Here is an 11109-nt window from a genome sequence, read left to right on the forward strand (position 1 = left end):
TATGTGAATTTCCGAAGACATGTCTGCTTCAGCTGTGCAACTCTCTCTTCTTATATAGGAGAATATATATATATATTTAAAAAGCAAGTTGTTTTCTTGAATAACTCTTTGTCCTTTAGTGCATTCCTTGTTAGTCCTGATGGACCCTTAAACGTATTTTTGTCTTCTACGAGTAATGTGGCATGTGTTGTCATATTGAATGGTATGTCCATTCTTATTGTTTTATTGTTCCCATTTCAGACATGGCTGGACAGGGACAAGCTCGAAGTACTCCAAGTGGGAATTCCCGAAATCGAGCAAGGAGACAATGTAGAAGAGTACGTCATCATAGGACACATTTCCGTGGACGTGAAGTCATAAGGAATAATGTTCCGAGGGCGACACAAAATCTACTAAGGGATCAAAGGGCTATACGAAGGGAAGGAGAGAAGAAATTCAAAGAGTTTAAAGCTTTTAAGATGTCTCCTAATACTTCAGTGCCTGAACGTATCGAAATTTTTCGGTTGAAACGAGAAGAACTGTCTAATTTTATTGAAATCTTAGATTGGGAAGCTTTAGCAATTTTAGTAGATTCCCTTCGAGAGCCTTGGAGTGGTATTTTTGTTAATATTTATCACGATTTCTTTCTAAGTCAACCTTTTGAGGTGTATGTTCAAGAACTTGAAATTGAGTGGGAGATTATGAACTTGTAATTTGAATTGTGAATTTCTTTTCAATATATAGTTATGTTGTTTAACTTTCTTTTATATCCCGTTTATTTATTTATTTTTAAATGGGTTGAGACTTAATTGAAAGTTATTAAATAAAATTCACGCTAAGATTTATTTTTTTCATTTTTGATTAAACATTTAGACTGTAGATGATGATCGGAAACTTTGTGACCTTTCGATTTTACACTAAATGTGAAGTCATTTATGGGAATTAATTTGCTTGAGTGTGAATATCACATGCATAAATTTGTTAAAGTAAATATTAATGAATAAAAACTTGCTTAATTGTCTCAATCAACAGATATGGTATCTAAGAGTATCATTGCTGATTTAAACAAAGGTGAAAAGCTGAATGGCGAGAATTACGACATCTGGAGTCGTAAAATGTGGTATGTACTAGAAGAGCAAGATGCTCTGGAAGGTATTAACCATGTTTTGGTTCACCCAGACCGCAACACAGAAGAGATCTGAAAACTTACAATGCGTGGAAAACGAAAGATTCTACTGCACGTGGAATTATTGTGAGTTCTGTTGTTGATGATCTCATTCACGAATGTGAAGAATACCCTACTGCTCATGCAATGTGGGCACACTTACGAGAGACTTATGGGGGTACCATTGTGACCCGCCTTAGACCGCTGATTATCAAATTTGACACTTACAAGAAGCGTCATGATCACAATGTCAAGAAATACCTTAGGGTGATGTCTAACATGATTTCTCAACTCAAAAGTGCTGGTCATGTTCTCTCTGATGAGCAGCAGGTTCAGGTAGTGATCCGGTCTCTTCCCAATAGTTGGGAACACTTGAAGGTTAACTCAACCCATAATGATAGCATCAAAACTTTTTCTGATGTTGCCCGTCATGTCGAGCTTGAAGACCAGCGGCTTGGTGCTGCTAAAACTGTATCTAATGCCTATGTGGCAGAATCCAGTAGCACAAAGTCTTCAGGATTCAAACGCAAGAAGAATTGGAAAAATGACGGAAATGGTAAGGAGACCGGAGAAGGACCCTCCAAGAAAAGGAACAAGCCAAATCCCAAGAAGGGAAAACGATTTTTCAAGAAGAAATACAAGAGTAAGATGAAATGCTACAACTGCCATGTTCCAGGGCATTTTGCTCATGAGTGTCCCGAGCCGAAAAAGGTAGCATTTCAAAACGCATCTCTAAGTGCTACATATGTTTCTAGCACTCTTTTAGTAACTGAATCTTATCCTGTGTGGATTGTAGACTCAAGGGCCACCAACCATGTGAGTCGTGATCGAGAAGCGTTTGTGGAGTTTCGTCGAGTCTCACCTGGATCAAGGTGGATATATGTAGGATATAATGCAAAGCTTGAAGTCAAAGGGATAGGCACTTGCAAAATGGACTTGCGTGGTGGCCGAACTTTGATGTTGCATGATGTCCTCTATGCTCTAGAGATCCGACGTAACTTAGTATCTGTGTCTGTTCTTCTAGATCTAGTTTTCGATTTAAAGTTTAGTCGCAATTGTGTTAGAATTACTCATGACAATGTTTTTTATGGTTTTGGACTTCGTTATGATGGTTTTATTGTTTTAGATTGTAATCCTTCAACTTATGACTATTATGTTGACCGTTGTATAATGATATGTTATTTTAGTAATAGTGATGTGGATGTTATTACATGACATGCAAGATTAGGTCACATAGGGCAACACCGAATGAATAGATTGGCAAAGGAAGGGCATTTAGGTCCTTTCCCCAAAATTGAAATGCCAACTTGTGAAAATTGTCTTGCCGGAAAGATTACACGTAAACCATTTGGGAAGGCTAAGAGAGCAGATTCCCCATTGCAATTAATCCATTTTGATAGCTGTGGTCCAATGAATGTACGGGCAAGGTCTGGTGCTTTGTATTTCATTACATTTATTGATGATTTCACGCGCTTTGGTTGTGTCTATTTGATTTCTCATAAATCTGAAGCACTTGAATGCTTCAGAAAATATATGAATGAAGTTGAGAATCAATTAGATAAAAGTACAAAGACTTTAAGAACCGATAGAGGCCGTGAATATTTATCAAAACAGTTTTAAGAATTATGTAATGAAAAAGGCATTACAAGACAGTTAACTACTCTTTACACACCTCAACAAAATGGTGTATAAGAAAGGAGGAATAGAACATTATATGACATGACAAGATCTATGATGGTGCAGGCAAATTTACCTATCTCCTTCTGGGGAGATGCGTTATTGACTGCAGCCTACATACTAAATAAAGTGCCTTCTAAATTAGTTACTTCCACTCCCTATGAGCTATTGACTGGTCATAAACCGAACTTGAATGATCTACGGCCTTGGGGTTATGCTGCATATGTAAAGGATCGTTTTGGTAAGTTTGGAAAACTGAGTCCAAAAGGGAAGAAATGTATCTTCATAAGATACTCAGAGCACTCCAAAGGGTATGTGTTCATTGGTGAATTAGAAGATGGAAGTATAACTGAAATTGAATCACGAGATATCACATTTTTAGAAAATGATTTTCCCAAAAAGGGTGTAATAAAAGAACGAGATCCCCTTTACGGAATGTTGAATTCAGATGATCAGACAATATCTTCGGACATGTTTGATAGTCAAATAGATCAAGAATCGGTTCCTGGTCCAAGTTGGAGTTTTGAATCCCAAAATCCTTTAGAGGAATCTGAATTTCAACAACGTAAGAGTACCAGAAAAAGTGTACCTAAACGATCTTATGAGATTAAAGATTACGTTTTCCTGGTGTCTCCCACAGAATTGGATGAGCGTAATTCTATGACTGAGGCTTTGGCAAGTCCTAGAAAAGATGAATGGATTAAAGCAATGAAAGAAGAATTGGAGTCCATGAGAACCAACAAAGTTTGGGATTTGGTTGATCTTCCTTTTGGGCGTAGAGCTATTGGGAACAAATGGGTTCTCAAGGTTATACATAAAACGAACGGGTCAATAGAAAGATACAAGGCACGATTGGTCGCAAAAGGTTTTTACCCAACTAGCTGGAATAGATTATGAGGAAACTTTTTCACCAGTTGTGAAGTTTACCTCAATTCGGTTACTTTTGGCTATTATTGCACGTTTGGATCTAGAGTTACACCAAATGGATGTGAAGACAGCTTTTCTCAATGGAGAATTAAACGAGGAAATTTACATGGAACAACTTGTAGGTTTCATCGTTAAAGGCCAAGAAAAGAAAGTTTGCAAATTAAAAAGATCTATTTATGGCCTTAAGCAGTCTTCAAGGCAGTGGTATTTGAGATTTCACAAAGAGGTGATTTCATATGATTTCACCATGATCAATGAAGACCATTGCATCTATGTGAAGAAGTCCAATGGAATGTTTGTAATTCTTTCCCTTTACATGGATGATATTTTATTAGTCGAATATAATTTGGAGTATATGAAAACTATCAAGTCATGGCTTTCAAAATCACTTGACATGAAAGACATAGGTGAAGCAGACTATATATTGGGTGTTAAGATCCAAAGAGATCGTTCCAAGAAGGTTTTGAGTCTATCTCAAAAAACTTATATAAGGAAAATTTTGGAACGCTTCCGAATGAATAGTTGCAAACCCATGGATACTCCTATAGCAAGAGGTGAAACTTTAAGCCTTGAAATGTGTCCAGACACTGAAAAATAAAAAGAAGACATGTCTCGAGTTCCATATTCTAGTGCTGTCGGGAGCTTGATGTACGCTATGCTGTGTACTCGTCCGGACATTTGTTATGCCGTAGGTCTGGTTAGTAGGTATCAGTCCAGTCCTGGAAGAGATCATTGGAAAGCTGTGAAGAGGATCTTCCGATACCTGAATGGAACTGTTGATTATTCGCTATGTTATAGTGGAAATGATTTACACTTAAGAGGATACACGGATGCTGAATGGGGTGGTGACCGGAACAATAGAAAATTGACATCCGGTTATGCTTTCTTACTTAATGGTGGTGCTATTTCATGGAAAAGTAAGAAACAAACTTGCACGGCTCTTTCAACTATGGAAGCTGAGTTTGTGGCTTGTGCATCTACAGTACAAGAAGCTGTTTGGTTAAAAAGATTCTTTGAGCATTTGGGCGTAGCAAAGAATTCTTAAGGATCAATGATTTTACATTGTGATAGTCAAGAGGCTATTGCATACACAAAGGATCCTGAGTATCACAGCAAAGCCAAACACATTGACATCAAGTATAACTTTGTAAGAGAAACGGTAGCAAGTGAAGAAGTAACTTTACAATACATACCTACGCGAGAAATGATAGCTGATCCTTTTACAAAGGCGATATCTAGAGACCTGTTTAAGAAACATATTACGGCTCTAGGTTTGCATAGGATATGATTATATTTCTGTATTGTAAAATGACTTGGTTGTTACAATATTTTCATCAATATTTAACTCTTGAATTTGTGTTCATATCTTCTATGCATGTGATTATGTAATTTTATTGATAAAGTGTGTCGAACAAGTTGCGAGATTGGCTCTCTCACACAAGCAATCGTCTCTTACGTTGAGTAACGTGAAGAGATGAGTTCCACCACCATGTTATGACTTGTTTTGTAAGCCAGATATGAGTTTCTTTAAGAAGATGGATTTGAGGATCATTGAAGAGAGAAGCTCAAGTTAGACATTTTGGAGATGTCTAGATCAAGATCTGTACGGTGTTGAATGAGTAAAAGAATGAGACACATGCGCCAATATAAGGTGAGAACACTGATGTGTCGTGGATTTGTGGCACATTCGATGCCTTTTTACTATGAATTTTGGTTATTTTCAAGTAAGTCTGGTTCTCGTTAATATGTTTCGTTGTGTTTTAGGAAAACAATGGCCTAAAAGCAAAAACCAAAGAACAAAAGAAAATTGGCCAGAAATAAAGAATCGACGGTCCGTCGACTAGCCGACGAACCGTCCTTTGAAGCGTCGATAAGCTCGATTTTCCAGTGATGACAAAGTTGAAGACGACAAAGGACGGAGGCAACCACGAAGCGTCGAACTGATCGACGCTTCTTCATTTGTGTCGTTAAGCAGGATCTCTCACAAAAGGAGAAAAAGACGGAATACTCGACGGAGCGTCGAACTGGTCGACGGCACCGTTGAATGGACCACATTGCTAAAGGTACAAAGGATGGAGAAATCGACGGATCGTCGAACGATCGACGGTCCGTCGATCTTGCTATCGGGGGCAATTTTGTCAGTTTCTGCTGTGCGTTTTTAGAGCCTATTTAAAGAATATTTTAGGTCATTTTATTCATTCATAGTTTATTGTAACCACATTAAAAGTTCCATTGGTGGGTGAGCATTGAATACTCCCCTTTTGGAGCTTACTGAAGACAAGAAGATTCCATTTTCCATCATCTTTATTTTACTTTGTAAGCTTTATGTCTCATTTATTGCTTACTACTCTTGAGACCATAATGTGTGAGTAGTTTCTTTAATCAAAGTTGTGGACCCAAATGATGGGTGCTATGTAATGGGTATCTAACATTGTATATATATATATATAATGGGTTGTGATGTGTTTTATTATTTCTCGTATTCATTGTTCTATAAGTGGTTCCAAATACTTGTTCATGCACAAACCCTAGTTTATTTGGAAAGATGAACTAGGGTGTGATTTAAAATAATATAACAAGGACTCGGGGCGCTAACCCTCGTTTAATGAACTCGCTTAGGGATAAGATGAGTTCTACTTGGCATATTTAATCAACCTTATTTATAACTTTTCTGCATTTGGGAAAATCATGAAAAGAAATACTTTCTAACTATTGGAAAATATTAGAAAGTGTATTAGAGATTAAGTGCATACATAACCTCGACCCATTAGAAATATATCATATTGACACCCATAGCATAACATCTAATCATTGCGGGGACACAACTTTGGTTCTTAAAATCTAAACAAATTCCTAACACTTCAAAATAGCTATTATAAACCAAATCTCTTTTCAAAATATTCGGAATAGGATTAAAGCCTTTAAAGACTAGTATCGCATATAATTAGTACCCTTTTCTGTCCATATTCCCTGTGGGATTCGACCCCAACCTTGTTTGGGTTACTATATTTGACAACGTCCGCTTTACGCCATTAATAGGTGTAATTTGAGCGTATCAAATTTTGGCGCCGTTGCCGGGGAATACGGTTTAGAAATTACTGATTGTTGTGTACTCTTCTTTAAAACGTTTTCTATTCCATCACACCTTGTTTGCTGTTGTGATGAACCAGGTAAACATGGCAAGAAGACAGAATCGGAATCAAGGAAACCAAGGTGGACTCCAAGTGAACCCACCTGCACCAGAAGAGGATGAGGATGAGAATATATTTGCGGAATTCATCAATGAAGCTGATTATGCTTATGCTGTGGTTCCTCCTAGAATTGGAAATGCTACCTTTAAAATTGATAGTTCTATCTATCAGCTGCTGAAACTTGAAGGCTATTTCCGAAATTCTTCGGAGGATTGTCCACTCCAACATTTGAAGAACTTCCTGCATGTGTGTGCTCAACAATCCCAAAGTGTTGTTTCTGTTGATGCACTTCAGTTACGGGTTTTTAAATATTCCTTGGCTGGCCAAGCAAGGGAATGGTATGAAAAGCTCCCCAGCAATTCTATTCATACCTGGAGCGAGTTAGCCAATAAATTTTTGAAGAAGTGGTTCCCACCAAGCAAAAAGGATGAGCTTCGGGATAAGATCTTTGAGTTCAAACAACTTCCGAGGGAATAATTATATTCAGTATGGGAGCGTTTCAAGTACTATCTAGCTCAATCTCCGACTCATGGGTTTCCGGATGCTATTCTCACCGAGAAGTTCTACAAGGGGTTAGATACAATGAATCAAATTGCTGTCAACACTGCAGCTGGGGGATACTTCATGGACAAATCATTTGTCAGCATCACCAGGTTGCTCGATAAGCTCACCACCCTCAATCAAGCTTGGCACTCAAATGATAGTGAAATCCTGTCATATGGTAGTCCCTCTGTTGCCGCGGTGGCCAAAGAAAATCATGAGCGAGATCATGCTTTTGCTCAATTGCAAACCACCATGGATTTGTTGTCAAAGAGGCTTACGGAGAAAGAAGCTAAAAGTGTGAATGTTGTTGAAGAGATGCCATCTCATGCTCCCGGAATGTACCAAGTCTCGGAAGAAGCTTATCTAGAGGGGCAGCCATAACGCGAGGATGCTAATTATATCGATCACTCTCAAGGGGGTTATCAAAAACAATGGAGGCCCCAACAACAAAGCAATCAATATGGCCGAAATAAATATGGTGGTTCGTACAGGAGGGATTACAACAACAACAATTATGGTAATCGGAATTCCAATGCCTATGTTCCACCAAAGGGCCGTACTTCTAACTCTAAAATTGGCGAGAAGGTCCTTCCAATGATCAAGGGACCTCTCGGATGGAATCTATGATTGAAAATATATTGGACAACCAGCATAAGAGTGACAAGAAGATGGAAAATCTGACCGAAGTGGTAGGCTCTCTGTCACACCCCATTTTAACCGGGTTGATTTAGGGAGTATGACGTATTGGTGATTCCTGTTTATTTGTTTCAAGGAGTCGCCACCTAATTAATTTAATGGTGAATTAGGACACCTAAATATTAACTAAGGTAAAGTTAAAACTAAACCTCCGTTAATGGTCTGCTAACCAGTGTGATTCTAGGTAAGGGCTCTATATTATCCTAAAGGGAAGGGGTTAGGCATCCTTTAGAATCCGTTAACTTACGGTTATCCGACTAAACTTAGGTTAATTAATATAGACTAAACGCAAATATAACATTTAGAAAATAATTTGTAAATTATTGCTAAGGTTTTAAAAGAAAAAGAAATGTAATAATGCTATTTAAAATAATACTTATAGGTATTACTAAGGCTTTAAATGAGAAATATTAGCTAGAATAAGACTTGATAAAAAATATGATAATTTACATAGAAAGGAACTTTCAAATGCCGTTTAGCAAAAGAAGATTTGAAATGCTAAATAATACTTAAAGATATGTTGATATGATTTTAAATACTAATACTATTTTTAAAATAAAACTTGTGAAAGATAATTTGCATATGAGTGATAGTTTTTAATAGAAGACCTCTGCAAATTTAAACTTTGAATAAGATAGTGTGATATGAATATGACTATGTAGAAAAATCTAGACTATTTTTTAAATAGGAAGCAAAAGGAAGTGAGTTTTCTTTCTCTTTTAATTATCTTTTATGGACTATGCTTAATTAAATGCATGATTGATTCAAACTTGAAGAGTTATCTATGAATATACTAGAGTTTATATTTGAGTATTAATGATGTTTTGAAGTGTCTATAATAGTAAAATATGCTTCCCTTTACTTGAAATATATAGTCATGTTATTTTGCAAATCAATTGTTTCAAGTAAAATAGATATTAGACATTATAAATAGTTCTAACATGAAAAGAAGAGAATAAAACTTATGGAATTAATTATTGGTTTACTACCCGTTACTAAGACTAAACCCCACTAATTTCACTACGGTTCATCTAAATTAACAAGTGTTAGTCATGCGATACAAATTAAATGTATAAAAAATAGAGGAGTAAATAAGTTAAATGGGCTCAGCCCATTTTAAGGAAGGGCTGCTGTAATCGGGCACGGACTCAGCCCATTTTGAAGGATGGCTGATCTGCTGCTGTTGGGCTGGACACGGAAAAGATTTCATTGGGCTTTTAGCCCAACACCGAATGTGGAAGAAGAACGAGTCCCTCGGACTCGTATACGATGGTCATGCATAAAAATGAAAGAAAAAAGGATTAGTATCTTAAGATTAGACACGTGACATATAAATTCCAAACAAATCAGAAAGGAACAAAGGCAGGTTTCTAGAAAACAAAAGGCTTTGAACTTGAGATTTTCAAAACAGAGAAATCTCAATATCCTCTGTGTAACTGATGAACATGTAACTTAGAATGAGCAGCTAATACTATCATCACATTGGAAGAACACAAAATGATAATCCATCATCAATATTTCTCATTCTTGGACAGCATTGCCAAAACAAAGTCACCATAACGTAGTCAAAACAAACAATTGCATAACAAATACTCCGGTAAAGTAGTCAACAAAGGTGAGGCAAAACTAAACAAAGACATTCAATTTGGTGCGGCATGGTATATCCTACTGAATCTCAGATGAACCAACTGATATTAGGCAAGGTCTTAATCAAACGTGCCACATATTTGCAGGATTCCTTTGAAAGTTACTTAGTTTTTAAGGCAATCTGTGATGAAGAAACAGGGACAGCCGGTTCAAGCATTTCATTAAACTGAGTAAACAGAGCATAAGGCTACGATCACAACCAAATATAATGATCCCAATCTCAACGTAACAGACACGCAGAGAGGACAGTGGCAGGCAGTGTTATAACTAACAGCCATAGCATCGCGAGCATAAGGATAGTGATCAGACGTGGCATTTAATCATGCATATGTGGGTATTCTCATTCTAACATATTAACTAGATACAACAACCCCATTATCCGTACAGGTTCAAACTAATGTTACAAATTAAACACACTAAAAGGTAAGCAGATATGCGATGTCATCACTAAATAAGCAGAGGAGGAGGGGGGCAAATGGAACAGGGGCATAGACAGACGAAATATCAGACTCCCTGGAATAAGGAAAGCATGCTTGAATACTTTTCTTGTTCTGGCATGATTACTTAAAAAAAAAAAAACTGAATAAAGCATGATCTCAGTGAAATATGACAATATCATAATTCTCAGTTTCAAACAAAATAATACGTCGAGACTTATACTCAATTGATCCTCATAACACTCTTAAATGACATTAGTGAATACGGACATGTTTATACATAATAGGAAATGATCATTTCATTATGCCATTATCATTTTAATGAGCATCAACCTCTCTAAAGGATTCAATCAGGGATTAATCTGAGTTTAACTAAATGCAGGGAACTAGACCTGTAAGAAGGTTTGCCAAATGATGTAAGACCAATCTGATGACATGCTAATCAACACACATGAAGTTGAGGCACCATACGAATCTAAACTCATACAAGACTAACATACTCACTAATTTAAACTAAGAGGAACTGAATATGCTTAATTCAACCATCATAACTGTAAACGAAACTAAAATACAACCAAAGCCAAAAAAAATCACATAAACAGTTAAAGCACTCGAACAATTGCTAAAATAACTTAAAGGAAGGAAATTTACTTTCTTCGGGTGCAGCGAAGTGGGGCTCGAGCTTCCGATATACCTCGAAACACTTCAAAATTCGAACTCGTGTGTACTCAGATTCAAACGAGCACCCAAAGTAAAAACAGAACAAGATTTAATCTTTTGTGACGATATCGATAAAATTGAAAGCCGATGTTTTAAAGGAGAACTGGAGCAATCAAAGACTTGTATT

General features: G+C 36.9%; 1 non-coding gene across 1 annotated transcript; it reads right to left on the reverse strand.

Moving 5' to 3' along the window:
- Window positions 1-7369: 7369 nt before the first annotated feature.
- LOC132604820 (small nucleolar RNA R71) lies at window positions 7370-7475 on the reverse strand. Its single transcript, XR_009568915.1, has one exon. It is a non-coding gene; the product is annotated as a small nucleolar RNA R71 (small nucleolar RNA).
- Between the last annotated feature and the right edge of the window lie 3634 nt (window positions 7476-11109).

The sequence above is a fragment of the Lycium barbarum genome, chromosome 7 (assembly GCF_019175385.1).
Source record: "Lycium barbarum isolate Lr01 chromosome 7, ASM1917538v2, whole genome shotgun sequence".
Lineage (NCBI taxonomy): Eukaryota > Viridiplantae > Streptophyta > Magnoliopsida > Solanales > Solanaceae > Lycium > Lycium barbarum.